Below are 22,863 nucleotides of genomic sequence, written 5' to 3'. Positions count from 1 at the left end.
TCAGTCTTCTTGTGTATCGCTCTTCTCTACACATTCAGCAATCTAGGTTTATTGTTTTATCTCTGTTTATTGTTTTATACCCATCATGCTCTTTTTCCTGTCTTTGTCCACTATGCCTATAATCCACTTTCCTCATCTCCATTCCTAGAATCCTTGATTTCCTTCCAGACTCAGCTTAGCTTCTACATGCCGTTCCTGATCTCCCCAGGAGATAATATAAACTATCTGGTATTCATTTCATATATTTTAGTTATATACTTGTTTAGTACAAGCATATGTTGTCTCTTTTTTAAAAAAATAAGCTCCCTGAGATAAGGGACTAGCATTTTTGTTTTCCTCTGTATCTTTAGTAATTAGCAAAGTGCCTGATGTGTAATGTATACGCCTTTAGATTATTTGGTCAAATCTCAGATCCTTTCATCTCTCATCATCTTACTTCATTATTTGGAGTCCTCTTCAGCAATATGAGATATCAATCACATCCAAAATAAAAGAGACAAACATGTAATTTAAAGTTGCCAATGAGCAGAAATAGACAGTAATCCAAAAGTCTTTCTCTGACAGGAGAAAGAATAATAAGGAAGAAGGTTAGGAAAGGAACCAGGAAATTGGGAAGTAGGCTGATCATTTTGGTTTGAATCTAAAAATTCAGGGAAAATAAAAAGTTCAAAGCCAATACCCTTCTCTGAGCTTATTCCCCAACTTGGTACTTATATTCCCAGCTTGGAATCCCCAGAGGGTCACTTGGCTACTTCTCCCCTTAGGTGTCTAGGTGTAATATTGAGGGGTTATGTTTTCTAACACAGTAGCTCCTGAGCCCCCACTAATGTGTTCTCTATTATCAAACAAACAGTTAAACTCTGTTGGCTTTTATAAAAGAAATTTCTTGAGAAGATAGAGCAAGAATAGTCGGTATAAAACATTCCTCACTAACTGAGGCATATTTTCCCCTCATAGACAAAATCTCTAGGGAGAATGGGAAATGTAAGGTAGAAAAGTAGGGAGGCACATATATACAGAAATCTTTTTCTCCCTTTGTGGTGTCCTCTTGAGACTACCCTTACATGTAGCTCTTTGCTGGCACCTGAGGATTGGGATTGCTTCCTAAAGTCCATAGATGACCCTTCTCTCCATCACTTGAATTTATAATACCACTGTCCTTGGGTGATTGATTGTCTCTATCTGAAGGTATTCTTTCTGTTGTTGACCATTTTGGATCCAAGCAAATACTGCTGCTTTTTTCCCCCTTCCTAGGCTTGCTGATGATCACTCTAAACCAAATTATTTTAAATCTATGAGGATAAGTTCAATTACCTTGATCCTGCTTAGCCTAACATATGATCATTTATCAACCTGATAATTTTTTTTTAACATTGACATTAAATATATTTTCACATTAGTCATGTTGCAAAGAAGAATTATAACCGATGGAATGAACCACAAGAAAGAAGAAACAAAGCAAAAAAGAGAGAGAGCAAGTAGTACACTTTGATTTGCATTCAGGCTCTGTAATCCTTTCTCTGGATGTGGACAGCATTTTCCATCATGAGCCTTTTGGAGTTGTCTTAGAACCTTGAATTGCTGAGAAGAGTCAAGTCTATCAAAGTTAGTCATCACACAAGGTAGCTCTAACTGTGTACAATGTTCTCCTGGTTTGCTCATTTCACTCAGCATCAGTTCAATCAAGTCTTTCCAGGTTTTTCTGAAGCCCACCTGCTCATCATTTCTTATATCACAATAGTATTCCATTACATTCATATGCCACAACTTATTCAGCCATTCCTCAATTGATGAGCATCTCCTCAATTTCCAATTCTTTGCCACCACAAAAAGAGTTGCTATGAATATTTCTGTACATGTGAATTCTTTTCCCAATTGTATGATCTCTTTGGGATACAGCCCTAGAAGTGATATTGCAGAGTCAAAGGGTATTCACATTTTTATAGCCCTTTGGGCGTAGTTCCAAATTGCTCTCCAAAATGGTTGGATCAGTTTACAACTCCACCAACATAGCATTAATGTTCCAATTTTCCCACATCTTCTCCAGCATTTATAATTTTCCTGTTTTGCCATGTTAGCCAATCTGACAGGTGAGATATTGTACCTAAGAGTTGTTTTGATTTGCATTTCTCTAATTGATAGTGATTTAGAACATTTCTTATATGACCATAGATATCTTTAATTTCTTCCTCCAAAAACTGCCTCTTCATATCCTTTGACCATTTATCAATTGGGGAATGACCTGTTTTCTTATAAATTTGACTCAGCTCTCTCTATATTTTAGAAATGAAGCCTTTATCAGAAACACTGGTTGTAAAAAAATTCTTTCCCAGGTTTCTGCTTCCCTCCTAGTCCTGGTTGCATTGGCTTTGCTAATACAAAAACTTTTCAATTTAGCGTAATCAAAATTATCCATTTCACATTTCCTAATGTTATCTATATAATGTTATCTATTCCCTTCTCCATAAACCTGACAGGTAAACTGTTCCTTGATTTCCCAGTTTGTTTATAGTATCAGCCTTTATATCCAAATCATGTACCCATTTGGACTTTATTTTGGTATATGGTGTAAGATATTGGTCTATACCAAGTTTCTTCCAAACTATTTTCCAGTTTTCCCAGCAGTTTTTGTCAGTGAGTTTTCATCTCAGAAGCTGTATTCCTTGGGTTTATCAAACAATAGTTTTCTATAGTTATTGACTACTGTGTCATGTATACCTAACCTATTCCATTAATGCACCACTCTATTTCTTAGCCAGTACCAAGTAGTTTTGATGATTGCTGCTTTATAATATAATTTAAGATCTGGTATGACTAGGCCACTTTCCCTAGCATTTCTCTTCATTAATTCTCTTGGTATTCTGGACCTTTTGTTCTTCCAGATGAATTTTGTTATTATTTTTTCTAGCTCTACAAAATAATTTTTTGTTAGTTTGATTGGTATGGCACTGAATAAGTAAATTAATTTAGGTAGAGTTGTCATTTTTATTATATTAGCTTGGCCTACCCACAAGCAACTGATGTTTTTCCAATTATTTAGATCTGACTTTATGTGAAAAGTGTTTTGTAATTGTGTTCATATAGCTCCTGAGTTTGTTTTGGCAGGTAGACTCCCAAATATTTTATAATGTCTACGGTAACTTTAAATGGAATTTCTCTTTATATCTCTTGCTGTTGGACTTTGTTAGTAATATATAGAAATGCTGAGGATTTATGTGGGTTTATTTTATATCCTGCAACTTTGCTAAAGTTATTTATTATTTCAAGTAGTTTTTTTTACTTGATTCTCTAGGATTCTCTAAGTATATCATCATATCATTTGCGAAGATTGATAGTTTTGTTTCTTTTTTGTCTGTTGTAATTCCTTCAATTTCTTTTTCTTCTCTTATTGCTAAAGCTAATGTTTGTAGTGCCATATTGAATAACAGTGGTGATAATGGCATCCTTGTTTCAGCCCCAATCTTCTTGGAAATGCTTCTAGCTTATCCACATTACATATAATACTTGCTGATGGTTTTTGGTAGACACTACTTATCATTTTAAGGAAGACTCCATTTATTCCTATGCTCTCTAGTGTTTTTAATAGGAATGGGTGTGTATTTTGTCAAAAGCTTTTTCTGCATCTATTGAGATAATCATATGGTTTCTGTTAGTTTCAACATGATAATTTAATCTAATTTTAGAATTATTCTCCTAGAAAAAGGTAATAGACAAAAAAGTTTCAGGAGCTAACTCCTTTACAGTTCCCTTACCTGTCAATGTTTCTATAGTGGTTTCCATTGGGAGTCAGGGTGCAGGAGTTCAGTTGCTTATGGAGTTGGAAAGTCCATCATTAACATATTACATGTAACCAGAATCTTCAGTGTCATTCATGTTTTTGGCTATACCTACAAAATATCCAGTGGTAAGCAGAGGCAATTTTGAATAAAAAATAAGACCACACTTTCTTCAATATCTAGTGCATTTCAGTTAGAGATTTTTTGTTTTGTTTTTAATCCCAATATATCAGACAAGTGTCTTATTTTTCCAATTTACTTTTTGTGTGTTGACTCAGGTCCTATGTACACAATGCCAAAATAACTGCACAGTGAGGGGTGGGGAATCAATTAAGCTGGTTATTTTATTCACTTGAATTATTCAATCAGAGCTACATAGAGAAACAGTACCAGTCTCCCCCTGCCCCCACCCCAATGTGATTAAGCACAGTAAAGTTTAGATATGATTAAAATTTACAAATATAAGCAATGAGTTGTTTTCCAGATGACATTTCCTATTCTTTATAGAAACTTCATATAAAGAATATTGGCTGTTTCTGTTATAGTCATTTTACTACCCATTTTAAGCACACTTTTTTTTTTTTTTTTTTAGTTCTAGAAATATCACATTGAAAGACATACCTTCAACCACATTGGAAATTGTGATAGTAACATACACACTGGGGGAAAAAATTGCCTACATTTAACCTTTGCTAAAAATCTGCATATAGGTCACTATGGATGAAGGCATGGGTTAGTGTGGGAATGAAAGCAGGTATAGTGGTATGTTCATTTCACTCCCAAAATAACACTTACAATAGAGATCCTTTAAAGATTCTCAAATGTGCCTTATTTACAAATAAAGCTCAATTCTATCTCTAACACAAACTCATTTACCCTGCAAAGTAAGTCTTATAACTAACATTATAAAAGCAAGAAATATTTTGTATTTAAAGAGAAACCATTAAATGCCCATAATTGTGATAGGTGAACATTTTTATTTCTCATTCACTTCCCTCCATGCTTAAATTCCTGTCCTTGTTGAATTTTCCTTAGAGATAATCAAATAAGGATGTTTTGTCTGTAAATTATGCATTATCCCATAACTAATTAAAAGCATTCTATCATACATCCTAGACATTTGCTGGATTTTTGCTCTCATTTATTTTTTCATACCAAGAGATGATTTCAGCCACTTATGCACTTTTCTTTGTTTAAACACATCTTCAGTTACAAAGCTATTTCTAAGCTGAGTGTTACTTTTAAAGTGACTTGTACACATGCCAGTTTTTCTGCATGTTTTGACAAATGACACATTTCCTTTGGTGCTTCCTTGTGGGTAACAGGGTGTGAGGATGTGGCGGTGGAAAAATTTATTACAGTTATTTTGTAGTTGATATTAAAGAACGTGATGTATTATACCAGGTGTCTGACCTTTAAAGATCTTAGGACCTAATTCATTACAACATAAAATTTACATATTATTCAACTTTGCTGCAGATCTTTTATGAACAAGCCTTGGTGTATGTGTACATCAGAATGAAAAGAGAAAAAGTATAAAGCTTCGGCAAAGAGATCAAGGACTACATTTAGACCACAAATATGAGTGACACTTCTGTTGATTTAAGTGAGAGGTATGCAACCATCCATATGTTGAATTTGAGCCAAAAATGCAAAGAAAAGGAATATGTACAGTGTGGGAATTTTAAAAATGCTGCTTAAAAATATGCCCAGCTTTTCATTTGACTATAGATAATGAGAATAGGGTATACTATTAGAATGATCTGGGGATAATCCTTGTTTTAAATAAAGCTACATGTCAAGCTAGGATAAAGAAAGAAATAACCCCAGAAAAGTAGCTTTCAAGAACTAGGAAAAGGTTACCTTTGTTTACTCTGTAACTCATTTGACAGAATTATCTAGTATGTATGTATGTATGTATGTATGTATGTACTTACATACGTAGGTATGTATGTATGTATGTATCCATTTATCAACATCACATTTATTCAACCTCAATCTACAAAATACAAGATGCCAGATTTCAAAAAAAGAAGAAATTGTAATTTTGACATCTGAATTGTAGCATCAAAATAGCAAAACAAATGCATTTGGAATTTTATCTATAAAGCAGCTTTATAAAAGGAATAAAGTTTGCAGCCAGCGATGGTAAATTCTGTTTCTGTGATGCAGCTGGTTTGGAGAAGTTGCCACACTGTTAGAGAATGGGGCATGCATCTACGACTGTGTGTGTTTTTTAAATATCAGAATTTTCTTTTGAGTGAATACTAGAATTGAATTAAGAGCAGGCTAAGGCAATTATCTATGAAAGAGGAAGATCCTAATTTTAAAATATGCATATGCAGATACATGCAGCAGCAGATGTGGTCACTTGTAAGGTCCAGTTGCAGATAGTTTTGGATCACTGAAGAATCAGCAACTCTCTGATTGATATTAATATGCTGCCCAGAGGAGATGACTATGTTAGAGCAGAAATTTATACGTATGCCTCTTTAGTTGAAGACTATGAAATAAATTAAAACAATAGAGAGATTCTACATCTTAATATAACTTGAAAATTGTTCAAAGATCTCACTTTGTATCACAGATATGTCTTTATTTTGTTATTTAATTGGAGAAGAAGATGTATTTTCTCCTGCAAAGCATGTTTTAAAAATAGTTGCTTGCCAGGCATTTGTTTAAAGGTATGCTGTCTTTCTAAGACTTCACAGCTTTTTTTTTAAAGCAGTTGTGTATACCATAGAAATAGAATTCAAAAAATAATAAGTAGCAACTATAAGTTGAAATTGTTATTAGCAACTGCAATCTCTCTCTCTCTCTCTCTCTCTCTCTCTCTCTCTCTCTCTCTCTCTCTCTCCCTCCCTTCTCTCTCTCTTTCTCTTTTTCTTTCTCTCTGTCTCTTCTCTCTGTCCTTCCCTCCCTTCTCTGCTCCCTCCCTACCCCCCATGTCTCCCTTTCTCCCTCTCCTTCCTTCCTCTCTCTCTCTCTCTCTCTCTCTCTCTCTCTCTCTCTCTCTCCCTTCCTTTCCTGCTCCCTCCATATCTCCCCTCTCTCCATGTCTTCCTCTCTCTCCCCCCTTCCTTCTTCTCTCTCTCCCTCCCTCCCTCCTTCTTCCCTCCCTCTCCCTCTCCCTCTCTCTCTCTCTTCCCCCCTCTCTTTTTCTTTCTCTCTCTCTCTCTCCCTCCCTTTCCTGCTCCCTCCCTCCCTATCTCCCCTCTCTCCATGTCTTCCTCTCTCTCCCCCCTTCCTTTCTCTCTCTGTCCCTCCCTCCCTCCTTCTTCCCTCTCTCTCTCTCTCTCTCTCTCTCTCTCTCTCTCTCTCTCTCTCTCTCCCTCTCTCTCTCCCTCTCTCTCTCTCTCTGGCTCTCAGTAGAGGGTGCTGTCTTCCAGTGCTATCTCAAGTTAGACTAGAAGGTCACTCAGCCTATTGATAAATCACGCTGCCGTGATTCCTAACTGACAGCTCAAACTAACATCAAGCTGGATGAGAGAGAACAAAAGGCCATCAAGCAGCCATTTTCTTGACACTTTTATTCAATCACCAGCAGATTGCTTACGACAGCAATAGCAGCTGTTTTGTCTTCATCTTTCCACATTTGATAAAAGGTGTCAACTCAAATTTTTGTAAATAATTCACTTACCCCTACTGCACACACCAGCACTGCTCAGCATACGTATTCCGTGGGAGGCAGATCACTGAGGCAGGTCAGGGCTCAATGATAGCAGCTGAAGGTCATCTGTGATCTAAGAGGAAGCCCTGATAAAGCTATACCTTCCCTCAAGGTCAAAGATAACGTCGATGTAGAGATATTGTGCTGTGGACTAAAGGTTAAACAATAGACCCCAGAGCCAGGTATTGTTTCTGTTAACATACTAATGATTTCCTTTTGTTTAAGAAACATCACTAATAGCTCATTTGGTCAATTAGCAGTGCAGAGGGGGTGGAGGGTATATTTTGTAAACAGAAATAAAAGATTCAGACCTCTCCTTTAAGAGTTGGAAAGATAAATTGTAGACTGCTAGACAAGATGATTTTTACAGGGATCAGAACTACAATTCTTAAAATATACACACATGTATAAAATCTATGAATGCATTTATACATTTAATTTTTAAAGAATCATAAAGGGTGATGAAAATTAATGCAGCCAGGCAGAATCTCGTTTATCTAATTCATTTTAAATTATACCCTGAAAAGCCTTTAGATTGGAGACCTGCAGAAAAAGTAGAGAGGGAATGTGTTTTATATCATAAGAGCTTCATTTACTTTAGGGGCTTAGAGAAACTAATAGAGAAATTCTTGAATTATTGCAAAAAGAGCCTCTATCTGGTCTCGGCAGTAGCTAAAAGTGCTGAGATTAAAAATGATACATCCTTCAGTGTTTTTTTTTCCAGTTATATTACTCACAAAATAAATCTAAATAACAAATAGTCACTATTTGGTTTATACTTTTTAATAGGAAAAGTCCATGTGCTTTTGAGATGCTGTCTTAGCTCCAACTGCTGGAGAATTTATTGCCTGTAATTGATGCCCGTGAAGGGCAAAGTGCAGCTTCCTTACATTTTCTCCTATTCATTCTACCTCAGAAGGAGAATGGCAATAACTCTTATAATTCTGTTGGCACCGTTGTTAAAAGAATGAAATGAACCTGGGTAACGACGGCTACTCCCCTAACAATACAGAAATTCTTCTTAGAAGCTATTTTGCCTACAAATCTGGTCTAGACAATTCCTTCGTGAAATCACTTTCTGTAACCTTTGACCCTCCTACCCACTCCCCCAGCCAAAAAAAATCCGCTCTATTCTCATTTATAGCTACAGAGAATATTCTATAAATGATGGGTGTGGCAGAGGAGGACCACATACTAGGGGTGAAATCTAGTAGATCTGTCTGCAAAAGGGATCATAGGACCATCAGTTTAGAGGTGAAAGGGTTTGGAGGCCATGGAGTCCAACCCTTTTGTTTTACAGATAAGGAAACTGGATTTGGTTCTGGGACCTTAAGTGACCTGCCCATGTCACACAGGGTCAGAGGCAAGCTAAAGAGGAGAGAGTGTTTAGGTGGGGCCAATGTTGCAAATCAGTTCTGATATACTGATGTCAAACTATCTAAACTTGGGTGATAGTTATTCACTGTGAATATGTGAATTTACCTTTGGAAACTTTGGCAGCAAATTAGAGAGCTGTCCAGCAGTTTGATTATAACACACACACATGCACACACACACACACACACACATCTAGGGTAGTTAGGTAGTGCAGTAGATAGAGTGCTGGATCTGGAGTCAAGAAGATTCATCTTCGTGAGTTCAAATCTGGCCTCAAACAGTTACTTAGCTGTGGGTTCCTGGACAAGTCACTTAACCTTGTTTGCCTCAATCTCCTCGTCTGTAAAGTGAGTTGGAGAAGGAAATGGCAAACCACTCCAGAATCTTTGCCAAGAAAACCCCAAATAGGGTCGTGAAGAGTTGGACACAACTGAAAATGACTGAACATACACATACATCTATATATATTAGCTATAGATACTCAAACTTTTTTTTTACTGATTGCCTTATATGATCAGAAAAGTTTGTCGATGACTGGTTTATATGATAAAGACCTGAACTAGTGTGGAAGTGGTAGAACTGAAAAGATATTAATATTGAATAAAGATGATTATTATCTGTCCAGGTAATTATGTATGAGAAAAACTCAGGAGAACATATAAAACAGATATCACAGTGTGGTGGAAGCACTCTGGAATTGGATGTCCGGAGAACTGTGTTGTAAACCTGGTTCTGCTAGTGGTTGTGAGACCCTGGGTTGTGTGTTGCCCCTACATCACTATCTCTAGTGGCAATGATAGGTGGTTGTTCAGGACCATGACACTTCAGAATCAGCCTGGTATGGTGGAGTCATAGTACAATTGATACAGAGTGAGAAGACCTAGGTTTGAATCCTGGTTCTGTTACTGCCTGTGTGACCTTAAAAGTAAGAAACTCTGAGCTTCAGTTTCCTCGACTGTAATATGGGGGGTGTTGAACCAATATTTCTAAGGTCATTCTGGCTCTAAATCCTGTTGTTTTTGCTATATTTGTAAAGTGACCAGCTCATAACGTGCTTGGAATCCCTCTAGTCTCCAACAGAGATACATAGGTGAGCCGGATCCTGCGAAAGTATATTGTTTTGCCAACCACATGAAAGAAACAACATGAACCTCTTGAACCAGATTCCGGAATTGTGGTCAGTAGCAGAACCTACACATTCAGCCATTCACAACACCTTGGAATATACCAAAGGAAGTAACAGGAGCATTGCTCAGGAATGTTGTTCTGTGGTGTGCTCTTTTTAAGTCTAATTGAGAAGACTTTGTTATTTGGAGAAAAATCCCTTCTTACTCCAGTGAGGAAAGCTAGTACCAGGATATCCAACAAGGCTTGGAACTTCTTCATGGATCTTAAAAGGAATTTGTACCATATCTTATTGGTATATTTATAGAGCTCTGCTGAATTATTGACTGAAGTTGCTATGAAAAGAGCTATGATCTTTGATCAAGTTCCTAAAACAAAACAAAAGCACAGTGATATACCTTGCCCTCCTCTACCCTATCCCTCCAGAAAAAAAAAAACCAATAACACTTTTAGGGACAATACAAAAATCTTAGATGAAAACGCCCTTTATATCATAGATAAGTAAAGTTGCCAAAAATATGGGATCAGGAATAAATTAAAAAGGACAATGAGATAATAGCTCATATTAATATAGCACAAAATATTTTATTAAAGATATTTATTTGGGGTAACTCTATGGGGTTGGCCGTGTGAATAATATCATCCCCATTTTATGGATTAGGAAACTGAGATTTCTAAAGATTAAGCAGCTTGCTCAGGGTCACACAGCTAGTAAAAGTCAGGACTGGAATTTGAACTCTGTTTCTCTGACTCTAAGACCAATGTTCTTTCCAGTAGAACAAAGAAAGACAAACAAGGAAATATAGACAGGGATGGAAAAGAGGAGGACTTTGAAGATAAGAAGATGCTCAAAACAAATTGAGAGTCAGAAACAATCATTTTGATTAATCACTTAGTGGAAAGAATGCAAAAAAATAAGGTTTTCTATTAGAACTAAAGTCAGCATAGTTTAAAGTTTAACCAGTAGATCGTAGGTTCTTTAATATAGCTCATTTGGAAAAGGTTATTATTCATTTCTGAACACCCCTAGGAGTGTTTTCTAAATAAAAATGAGGAAGTCATTGGATTTTATACATGTTCCACAGAAATGTGGTTAAAAAGGAATGCTTATTTTGTAGTAAGGATCCCAAAAAGCATTTTTTTTTTCTTCTAAAAAGGATACCATTTTGTCAGGACATTTTTATTAATTCTGTTATGGGAGGAGAGGGATTAAACAGTGCCTGCAACCACTAAATTTTAAGTGTTTCAAATGGTCATCAAAAGTAGTTTAAAAAAGGATTCATTAATATTTTAAATATTTTTGATATAAGAGCTGTTTTGTAATTATTAGGGAAGTAGAAAGAGACATTGAGTTCTGGTCATTATAATAAGAACTAGAGGTCATAAAGGTCTTCCGTTTTAAAATAGACAAAACCAGAAACTCTTGGTATGTGACCTTGGTCAAGTTATTTGAAACTATTAAGTCTCTGTGAATTTAGCTGTAACACTGCATACAAAGACATTCACTGGAGAGAAAAGATGCTGTATTCACCTCCAAACAAAAGAATTATGTACTTCCCTTTCCAGAAAGAAAAAAATAAAGGCCAATATACTTTCTTAAAACAGACGATTCCAAGGTATAAATTGTACTTCTTGCTTGTTCCTTCTCTCCTTCCCATATGGACATCTCATAGCTTATTCTAAGAATTCTTAGCACATTATGAAAGAAGAGCCAAACAAACAGGATGATGTTCCTGTTTTCCTATGCAAGTAGTCAGATTCCTAAAAAAGTTGGTGATTTCTGTGGAATTTTCTGAGACTGGAAAAGTCACAGTTCTGCCCATGTAACATTGTCTATATTTGTCTGTATTGACACATATAGGCAGCTGTCAGCTTCTGATTATTGTCAGGAGAGTAATGAAATTTCAAAAAAGAGAAAAGAGTTGATTTCATGAAGTTACAGATTGCCAAACTTGACTTTGATGCCTGGCAAAATTCTAGGACAGATTATTATAAAGATTATATTCGAGCACTGGTAATGACCAGAGTGCCAACATAGATTTTTCACTAAGAAGCCATGATGCCAAATGGGTGAATGAATTATGTCCTCCTCATTCAGGTTCTGTAGAGTAGATGTTCTAAGGAATAAATTGTTTAGAAGTAACACCAATAAGTGCATTTGCGGCTTGGTTTAGTGCATAGAAGGCCAGTTTTGGAGTCAGGAAGACCTGCCTTCAAGTCCTGTATCTAATATTTACGAATTGTGCACATGGGCAAGATACTGAACTCTCAGGAGCCCAGGCAACTCTCTCAGAAAAGATAGGTCACAGAATAGCTGTCACTCTTCACTGGAAAAGGGAATTTTTTTAATCAAGAATTCTCTACAGTGATGAAATCACAGGTCTGAATCAGGAAAAAAAAAATTCAACATATCAAAGGAAGAATCAAAAAGCTTGGATTTTAGTCCCAGTTCTGCTGTTGCTTAGAAGTGTGACCTTAGACACGTTCTTAAAATCTCTGGGGCTTGGTTAACATCAGGGGATGAGTTTAGATCAGAGGCATCAAACTCACTTCTTAGTATAGCTGAAATTGATTAAAATGGAAACTGTTTAACAAAACAAATAAAAATACAATACAACATAGATGGTGCATTTGAGTTGGACTCTGCGAGTCTAGATGATCTCCAATGTCAACTGGACAAACCGCCTCTAACCTGCGGGTGGCAGGACCTGAACAAAGCAGGCTAGAGACAGGAGAATCAGGAATCAAACAGCAGTTTAATCTCAATGAGGGAAGCGGCTTGCAAGCAAGGACACATGTCCCGGAGCCCTGCCCCTAGTTGGGGGGCCTGAGGCAGTATGGGGAAATCTCAATACTTATACCAAGGGCTGCACAGTAAGCTCTGAAGAACACAAATTAATCAATATTGCTTTCTAGAATACATCCATACATATGCATATTTATCCATAGCTATGTTAATAAATAAGGTCTTTTTAGGACCTTTGTGTTTGGGAGTTGATTCCCCAATAGTCCTCTCCAATGGAATCTGAATTAGTACTCATATTTGGAATCCCATGGTAGGGGTGTGGAGGGTATTGGGGGTGTGGGGGTTGGGATGAGGTAATAAGCAACTTTATAAAGCCTTTGATTCTTACTTGATAGAACAACCCAAGGCCAGCCTCCTAGGACATTCTGTATTATTTGGTGTATATGCTTTAATTGTCTCTTACTTTTTATTTTCACTCCTAAAATGGGTCAATAAATTCTCTTACTCTTTTCCTAATAATAGCCCCATAAATAAAGATCTGGGGCTAAAGGGCCCACAGAACTTGGCATCATAGGTTGATCCTCTATAACACTTTTGTTAATCTTTTTTTTAATATAAATTTGTTTATTTTTCAGTTTTCAACATTTCCTTCTACAAGATTCTGAATTCCAGATTTTCTCCCCATCTCTCCCCTCCCCCTACCCCATGACAGCATGCATTTTGTTACCCCTTCCTCCAATCTGCCCTCCCTTCTTTTACTCCCCATCCATTTCTCTTATCCCCTTCCCTTCTATTTTCCTATAGGATAAGATAGATTTCTATACTCCATTGCCTGTCTATCTTATTTCCTAGTTGCATGTAAAAACAATTTTAAACATTCATTTTTAAAGCCTTGAGTTCCACATTCTCTCCCTCTGGAATTTGGTGACAATATTCCTAGGAGATTTCTTTTTGGGATCTATTTGAGGAGGCAATTGGTGGATTCTTTCAATTTCTATTTTGCCCTGTGACTCTAGAATATCAGGGCAGTTCTCCTTGATAATTTCTTGAAAGATGGTATCTAGGCTCTTTTTTTGATCATGGTTTTCAGGTAGTCCAATAGTTTTTAAATTGTCTCTCCTGGATCTATTCTCCAGGTTAGTGGTTTTTCCAGTGAGATATTTCACATTATCTTCTATTTTTTCATTCTTTTGGTTTCGTTTTGTAATTTCTTTATTTCTCATGAAGTCATTAGCTTCCATTTGCTCCATTCTAATTTTTAAGGAATTATTTTCTTCAGTGAGGTTTTGGACTTCCTTTTCCATTTGGCCAATTCTGCTTTTCAAGGCATTCTTCTCCTCATTGGCTTTTTGGACCTCTTTTGCCATTTGGGTTAGTCTATTTTTGAAGGTGTTGTTTTCTTCAGCATTTTTTGGGTCTCCTTTAGCAAGCTGTTGACTTGTTTTTCGTGATTTTCTTGTATCACCCTTATTTTCCTTCTCAATTTTTCCTCTACTTCTTTTACCTGATTTTCAAAATCCTTTTTGAACTCTTCCGTGGCCTGAGACCATTTCATATTTTTCTTGGAGTTTGTGGATGTAAGAGCTTTGACTTTGTTATCTTTCTCTGGTTGTATGCTTTGATCTTCCTTGTCACAAAGGATGTAAGAAAATACCTTTTCACCCAGAAAGTAGCCTTCTATACCCTTATTTCCCCCTCCTCCCCACTTTGCTCATTTCCCAGCCAATTGCTTGACTTTTGAGCTCTTTGTTAAGTGGAGGGTGTACTGCTCCAAGTTTCAGGGGTTTTGTGCAGCTGTTTTCAGAGATATCTCTAGGGACCTGTAAATTCTCAGTTCCTCCAAAGTGGTATGATCCAAAGAGAGCTGTTTACTTCTCTCCTGGCTTGTGCTCTGGTCTGTGAACAACCACAAGCAGTCTTTTCTGCGTTGGATGCAAGGAGAGTTCCCTCTCCACAGCTGCCACCAGCTCCACCACACCAGTGACCCAGATCAGCTGCTCAGTTCTCTCACCATCTGTAGGCTGAGAGCTTCAGAAGCAGGGGCTGCTATGGTAGTGGCTGCTACTGCCCTGGGGCTGTGGCTGTGGTTGTGGCTGGACTACACTCCTCTCTGACTTTTAAAGCTGTTTTTGGCATTTGTGGATTGAGAAGTCTGGAAACTACCGCAGCTGCCAGTGATTCAGTGCCCTGAGGCCTGCTCCAATCTAGTCTGTGACGGCCTGGCCCAGGCTGAGCTGTATTTTACACCAAACATGGTGCAAGAGACCCTTCCTGTTGGCCTTCCAGATTGTCTTGGGCTGGAAATCTGCTTTGCTCTTGTCATTTTGTGGCTTCTGCTGCTCTAGAATTTGTTTAGAGTCATTTTTTACAGGTATTTTGAGGGATCTGGGAGGAAGAGTGCAATGAGGTCCTCACTTCTACTCTGCCATCTTGGCTCCTCCCCTCTTGTTAGTTAATCTTGAGTAAATCAGTCAATATGCCAATGCCATAATCTTATCCCTTTTAACCAGTTAGGGCTCTCAGAGATTCCACAGCGTAGGTCTGGAAGTAGAAGGAGCAGGTAGCACTTCCCTCCCCACCAGTCTCTTTCCTGGAGCCCCTGAAAAGGAGGGAGTATCTCAAACTTAAGTCAGAGATGCACCCATTCTTATACATTAAGGAAAGAAGGGATAAGCTGGCATCTTTGGAGCTGCCAGATGATGGCCCTAATCTGAACACAGATTTGAAGGCACACGTCATCCCACTACCATCTCCAGATGGCTCTAAAGAATATCCTTGAATGAATCTCTTTTGGACACTTAAGTCTTATGAGTGGGTTTCATAAGTTTCTTTTTCTCCTAGCTCATGTAGATGCTTGGGTCACTCATTTGGAGAGGCATTTGCCGCCAAACGAAGGAATTGAAATGGGCAGGAGAGAGTCTCCCTATTTTTAAATTCCTTGAACCTAGAGTACTCTCATTCCCATTGCAACTGTGAGTAGCCAGTCCAAATTATGCACTCAGCTTTTGCTTTTTGGGCTCTCCAGCTGGGGTGTCTTCTCCAGCTAGGGCAACGTGTGAGCTCGTTGGGGACAGGGACCATGATTTTGCCTTTTTTTGTGTCTGGAGTGCTTAGAACATGCCTGGCACATTGTAAGTACATAATAAATGCTTATTGACTGACTAACTCATACTGGTAGTGGGAGCTAACACTTCCCAAAATGGAGATAATGAGCTGTCACTGCATCTGTCCTTCTCCTCTTCTATGATCCCATCAGTGGTTATCCTCATAAACTTTAAAGTCTTCCATGGTGGGAGTACTAAAATTTACTAAGCAAAGACCTCTCTGCTCTTTGTATTACTGACCAGTCTGACTCTCTTGCATAGCTCACCCGATGCCAGGACCTAATACGATGGCTGGGTAAGTATTCTTGGCATTTCAGAGTTTATTGATCTCTGTGTCCAATTGTTTTGCCTGCATTAAAGTGTGGGGAAAACAATATTTTCACTTCACTATTGCTGTCTTCAAATTTCACAATGATAATGTGAATTTCACAGTGATAATGTACACTGGTATTGTGACAAGCAAATATAGGCAAAGGGGATTTAATTTTTTTCTTGTTAACTCCATAACCATTTTGCAGGAAAGTCTTCTTAGTGAAGAAGGAAAGAAGAATATTGTCCAAGTTTTTCTACTAAATAGTTGTATGATCTTTAATAGGGCATTTAACATCTCTGGGCCTCAGTTTCCTCATCTCTAAAATGAGTGGGGAAACCAGATGACTTCTAGTTTTTTCCAACAGTCAGCGTACTATGATTATATGATTCTAAGTCAGAGGAAGTTGTTGTAACTCATGGTCAAATTAATCTTTCTCTTTTGAGCCATTAGATTGGTTTAGTCACATTTTTTTCTAATGCAAGATGTTCTCAGTAATTGCTCTATTTCCCTTTAAATGTCTATGATTACTTTGACAATAATCAAAGAACTTTTCAAGTTCTGGTGTTTTTTAAATGAGCTTTGATATATCACTATCCCTTAAATATATGGATACAAATTCATAACTGAGATCTGTCATTGATGATGAGCTCAGTTTACATGTGTATACGTTTACCGTATTGGTCCAAATATATTTGAATATAAGCTGTGCCCTTAAAAGTAGATCTGTTTAAAGAAACAATATTTAGTACTAGACAAACAAACAAACAACCCCCCATGCCCCATTCCAATTCACACTCGGGTTTTGATTTGCCAGCCAGATTTGGGGGAAAGTAAGCACTATTTCTGGACCAATGTAGTTTGTACATAGACAAGTATTGTATAACACTTGCAATTTGAATATTTTCCAGTAGGTGATGATCTCAGTAGCTTTAGGTTCAAGATCAACTCTTGCCAGAGAATTTCAAAGTTTTCCCCCTTATTTTCCTAACTAAATCAAGTTCTTTATTAACATAACATGCAATTTTGTAAACACCAAATAAAGGTAATTACCCATTAACCATTCATAGCAATATATTATAAATTAAATAGCCTATTATTAAGAAAAAGCTTGTCTGTCTAGACTTTCTTTTTTTTTTAGCTGCATCATTTCTTTTTTTAAAAAATTTATTTATTTTTAGTTTACAACATTCAGTTCCACAAGATTTTGAATTCCAAATTTTCTTCCCCTCCCTCTCATCCCTACTCCCCAAGAAGGCATGCAATGTGATATAGGCTCTACATATACATTCACATTAAACATGTTTTCACATTAGTCATGTTGCAAAGAAGAATTATAACTAGTGGAATGAACTATGAGAAAGAAGAAACAAAACAAAAAAGAGAGCAAAGAGTATGCTTTACTCTGCATTCAGACTCCATAATTCTTTCTCTGGATGTGGATTGCATTTTCCATCATGAGTCTTTTGGAATTGTCTTAGAACTTTGCATTGCTGAGAAGAGCCAAGTCTATGAAAGTTAGTCATCTCACAATGTGTCTGTGACTGTGTACAATGTTCTCCTGGTTCTGTTTGCCTTACTCTGCATCAGTTCATGTAATTTTTTCCAGGTTTTTCTGAAGTCTGCCTGCTCACCCTTTCTTATAGCACAATAGCATTTCATTACATTCATATACCACAACTTGTTCAACTATTCCCCAAAGGATGAATATCCCCTCAATTTCCAATTCTTTGCTACCACAAAAAGAGCTTCTATAAATATTTTTGTATATGTGGGTCCTTTTCTCATTTTTATGATTTATCTCTTTGGGATCCAGCCCAGACTTTCTTTAACCAAGTCCTTTAACCTTTCCTTAGAGACTGCAATTTACGAGGATCAGCTCTTGCAGATGGAATCTTTCAGTGTGTCTCAGATTATATCTCTGACAGTACCTATTGAATTCATGTAAAATGATGAGTACTTCTTGTCCATTGTAGAGATATTTAGCAGTTTACCTGGGATGAAATGGGGCAACACTACTTAAGTGGATGAAAAAATGATGGAACCATCTAAAATAGCTCCAGATAGGCACCTACAAGGTACTTTTGGAAAATTTTGCACATCACTTAATAAAACATTAGATTTACCAGATATGGAAATGTCAAGAATTCTCTTCTGAAAAAAAGGTGATATGGAAAATTTTAGGAATCAATATTTTATTTCCAGAAATCTATAAGTTTTTCATGTATATTACCGTCTCTCATATCAAGAAAAAACTGGAGAACTCCATCATATGTAGGTAGGCAGGCTTTTCAGTGAACAGTCATGGACAATCATATACATGCAACCTGACAATTGCAAGGCAAATATAAAGATCATCAAGTGCCATTTGTAGAATACAAAGATGTCAGTCAGTCAACAAGCATATATTAAGTGCTTTCTCGGTCTGATTCTTTGAAAACAATAGTGCCTCTGAATTCCAGGAGAATATCAAACCCTTGAGGGAGGGATTGTTTTGTTTTATTTTGCTTCATTTGTTTACCTTTCTATCTATCTATCTATCTATCTATCTATCTATCTATCTATATCTATCTAGTTATTCATCCATCTATTATCCTCTGCTGTTAGGATGGGGACTGGGATAAGATTAGACTTGCGATTTCATTGATATAGAAAACTCCTAGATGAGAAAATTCTCTTTACCAATGCTTGTAGGCAGCTTCTTTGCAGCTTAGAGTCTTAGAGCATTATGTAAGTCGCTGAGAGATTAAGTGTATTGCTTAGGGTCACACAGCCAATATGTATTTTCGGTTGGACTTGAACCTAGGGCTTCTTGGCTCCAGTATCAACTCTCTAGAACTGTACTACAATGTCTCTCCTTTTTCTTATGCCCAGCACCTAGCCCAGTGACACAGCAAGCATTTAAAAACATGCTCATTGAATTGAATTGAGATCGACGTGGGATAAAGAATGGTGCCATATCAACATCTACAAAGAAGTTTAGAAAGGAATGCAATCTTCCGCAAACTATTTGCAACTACCTTAGAGGTATTGTCCTGGTTCCTTCATTGGAAAAAGGATTGTGAACTACTTATACTTTTGTTTCTTGTGGATTGGGATGTGTTTGTGTTTGTGTCTGTGCACACATGCACTCATGTGTAATAATGAATTTTCACTCCACTGTGGGATCAACCAGCTTTTATTAAGAACGAACTATGTGCCAGGCACTGTGCTAGAGTCTGGGGATACAAGTACAAAGAATGAAGATTGGCATGATCTCAACTCACAATGAGCTTATGTTCTAATCGGGGAGACAAAAAAACATGAAAAAATAAAAAACAAAGTAGTTGAAGACAAGGAGATTTGGGGCATCAATAATATATAAGGTGCAGATAACTACAGACCAGATCACAGATCACCAAAAATCAAATAATGAGGCATTTAATTAAATAATATTAACAAAAGCCAAGTCAGAACAAGAGGAAACATTTTGAAAAAGCATTTACTATGTACCAGGCACAGCACACAGAAGCAAAAATAAAGACAATCTTTACCCTCAAGGAGCTTAAAATTTGAGTGGGGAAAGACAATGTATAAAAGGGAGATGAAAAGTTAGGGAGGGGGAACTACCTCCGCAGTAGCATGGGGATAAAGTCCAGATAATGTCTAGTCTGGACTTTCCTTCAAAATGAAAGTTCTGGGAAGAACTCCTCAAAGGGACAATGGGACAAGGAGGTTAGTGGGGGAAGGCAGCTGAAGCATGTTGATGGTCTGGAGAATGTGGAATGGCTGGTCACAAACATAACTTGGAGGGAAAAAAACCCATCCAAAATCATTCTTAACTACTCAGAAACCAATGGAAAATAACCACCCTCACAGATATCCATGGGGACATGGACAGGCTGTGGGGAAAAGGGAACAAACCCCAGGGGTAGGGTAAATGAGTAATAGAATGAAAAGGACTTGAACTCAGGTCTTTCTCATTCCAGTTCAAGGGCTCTAGCTACTGGGTCACCAAGAAAACCAAAATAAGAGCAGTCCCTGATTTCAAGGAACGTACATTCGGGTGTCTAGGAAAGAACATAAGGATGTGTACGTATGCATATACATATATTCTTTCATATATATGTATGTGTGTATTATATATGTATATTATATATTTATGTATATGTATATCATATGATATATAAATTGTATGAATAGGTGTATTATACAATATATAAAGAATATATAATATATATATACACAGGATATGTAAACTAATTTATGATATATGATATTATGTATTATATAATATATAAAAAGAATACATAATATTATAGATTATATTATATAACAAAATATGTGTAGAACATATAATATTACATAATACTAAAGAATATATGTAGAACATAGAATATATTGTGCAAAGTATATAATATATGGGAGAATATATGCAGAATATATTATATACATATATAATATTAGATATTTTACATACACACAGAGATAAATTAAATAGATACAGAGTAAATACAAGTCAACTTTGAAATGTAGAAGGGAGAAAACTAAAAACTGGTGCCCAAGATATGCTTTGAAGGAACTTGTGGTGAGATGAAGAGGGAAAATAATATAGGTCCGGGAGGACAGTCAGTCTGTGAAAAAGCACATAGGGAAGGATGGGTTGCCATGTATGAGGAAGAGTTAGTACACCACTTTGGCTGGATTGTAGAACGTATGAAAGGAGTAATAGATAATCAGTCCAGAAAGATATCTAGGACTCAGAATGGCAGCTAGGAAATGCAATAGATCACATACTGGAGTTGACATCAGGCAGATATGAGCTTAAACCCAACCTCAGACATTTCCTAACTATGTGGCCCTGGGCAAGCCACTTAACCCTCTGTCTCCTTCAGGTTGCTACCTCTCAGGATTGCTGTGAGGGCAAATTAGACAGTATCTGTAAAGCACTTTGTAGACCTTAAAGTGTGGTGTAAATGTAATACTGCTGCTGCTGCTGGAGGGCTGTAAATGCCAGAGGAACTGATATTTAATCTTCAAAGCATTAGAAAGCCACTGAGGATTCTTGAGAAGAGGATTGCCATGGTTAAAGCAATGTTTGTAGATGACAATAATCCATGTGGTTGCAGAGGTTCTATGCCATGCCATCTCTTGGTTGTTGGAACAAAGAGTATATATATCTTCACTTTAGGAAGATTTCCCTCTCCTGACTTATATTTGAGCTCTAAAAAGAGGGTCCCATAATAAATGCATTTGAGGCTATAAAATGCAACGTTTTGTTGAAATTGACTTATTATGTTCAGCCTGGTCAACAAATATTTCGCATTTGGAGATGCATGTTTTCCTTTAGTCTTATCTATATCATAACTGAAGCAGTTCTCTTTGATTCAGCAGATAGAGAGGATTTTATTTAAACAAAATTAACTCATCTCCTAGCAATACTTACTTTCGTGTGATAAATCAAGATATTCCTTTTTTTAAAAAAAGTGAGATATTGTGGTAAGATAACCTCAATGTTGTAAAATAAGTATTAACTTTATAGTGAAAGTCATGATATTTCTTATCTGGTATACGGTATCTGCATTTCTCTCAGGAGATGAAAAGCTAACATTCTCCCAAGACCTCCTCATAGGGAAGGTAATAGTTCTGATTTTAATCCCTAATTACCCTTAGCCGCTCGTCTGATAGTAACAGTTCATCGTTTGTGTTCTGCAAGTTCTAGTTTATTTTAAAGACGTTAGATTTTTTTTTTGTCTCAGGTCAGAGACTGATTAATGTGATACTTCTGAAAATACAACCAATGATGATTTGAGCCTTAGAAGGAAACCTTGGCAGGAAATGCTAGACAGAATCAACATTAGTCAAGAAGGAGTCTTTTTACATAAAAAAAGAATAATTTTACTAGCGCTTATTTGAACAAAAAGGTAAAATCCAATTAGAAAATGTTTGATCAGAGCTCAAAGGACAAATGTAAGTGACTTTTCCTGATAACTAGCTGTTGCCTTGATAAAGTTATTGCTTTGGAAAGACTGAAGGGCTCTACTTTTCCAGCACAATGATTGTCCATGCTTGGTATATTCTTGCTATAGTTCCAGTTATGAATGCTGTTAGTGACCCATTAATAACCACAATATGAATGAAATGTGCTGCCTAGAAAATGAGGTTGCCTGACTCTCATAAAAGACCATTTTCTTCTCATAATTTATGAGATGTGTTGTCCAAGCAAGTACACTATTCCATGTTGGTCAGTCTTGGCACTGCCTCTGGGTGTAGTGATAATGTTGAATAATTTTAATGGTTGACTGACAAAATACTATTCTCAGCCACACACTCCTTCCTTCCTTGATTATAAACACCAAAAGCATCTTCTTTAAATTTCCTAATCATTATAAACAACTGAAGCAACCCATACTTCAGACCAAAAGGGGTGGGGTAGGGGATAAACCAATCAAAAGATATTTATTGAATAGTTACTTTGGGGACAAAAAAGCAATATGAAACATGGTCCTTGACCCTAAGATGCTTATAGTCTTTGAAAGACAAAATTGACAAAATATTTGAAGAAATTAGAAATGATTAATATGAAGTAGAAATTTTTACCCCTTTGCAATAACAATTGAGGTAGTGTGGTATCTTGGAAAAGCATGGAACTGTGATCAGAAGAAATCTGGGATTAAATCCTGCTTTTGACAATTACTAGTTGTGTGAACATGGGCAAATCATCAGCTTTCTGAAGTTCAGTTGCCTCATCTGGGGGTAATAATCAACCAACAATA

This window comes from Trichosurus vulpecula, chromosome 4 (assembly GCF_011100635.1).
Source record: "Trichosurus vulpecula isolate mTriVul1 chromosome 4, mTriVul1.pri, whole genome shotgun sequence".
Classification (NCBI taxonomy): Eukaryota; Metazoa; Chordata; class Mammalia; order Diprotodontia; family Phalangeridae; genus Trichosurus; species Trichosurus vulpecula.
This window is presented reverse-complemented; position numbering follows the sequence as displayed.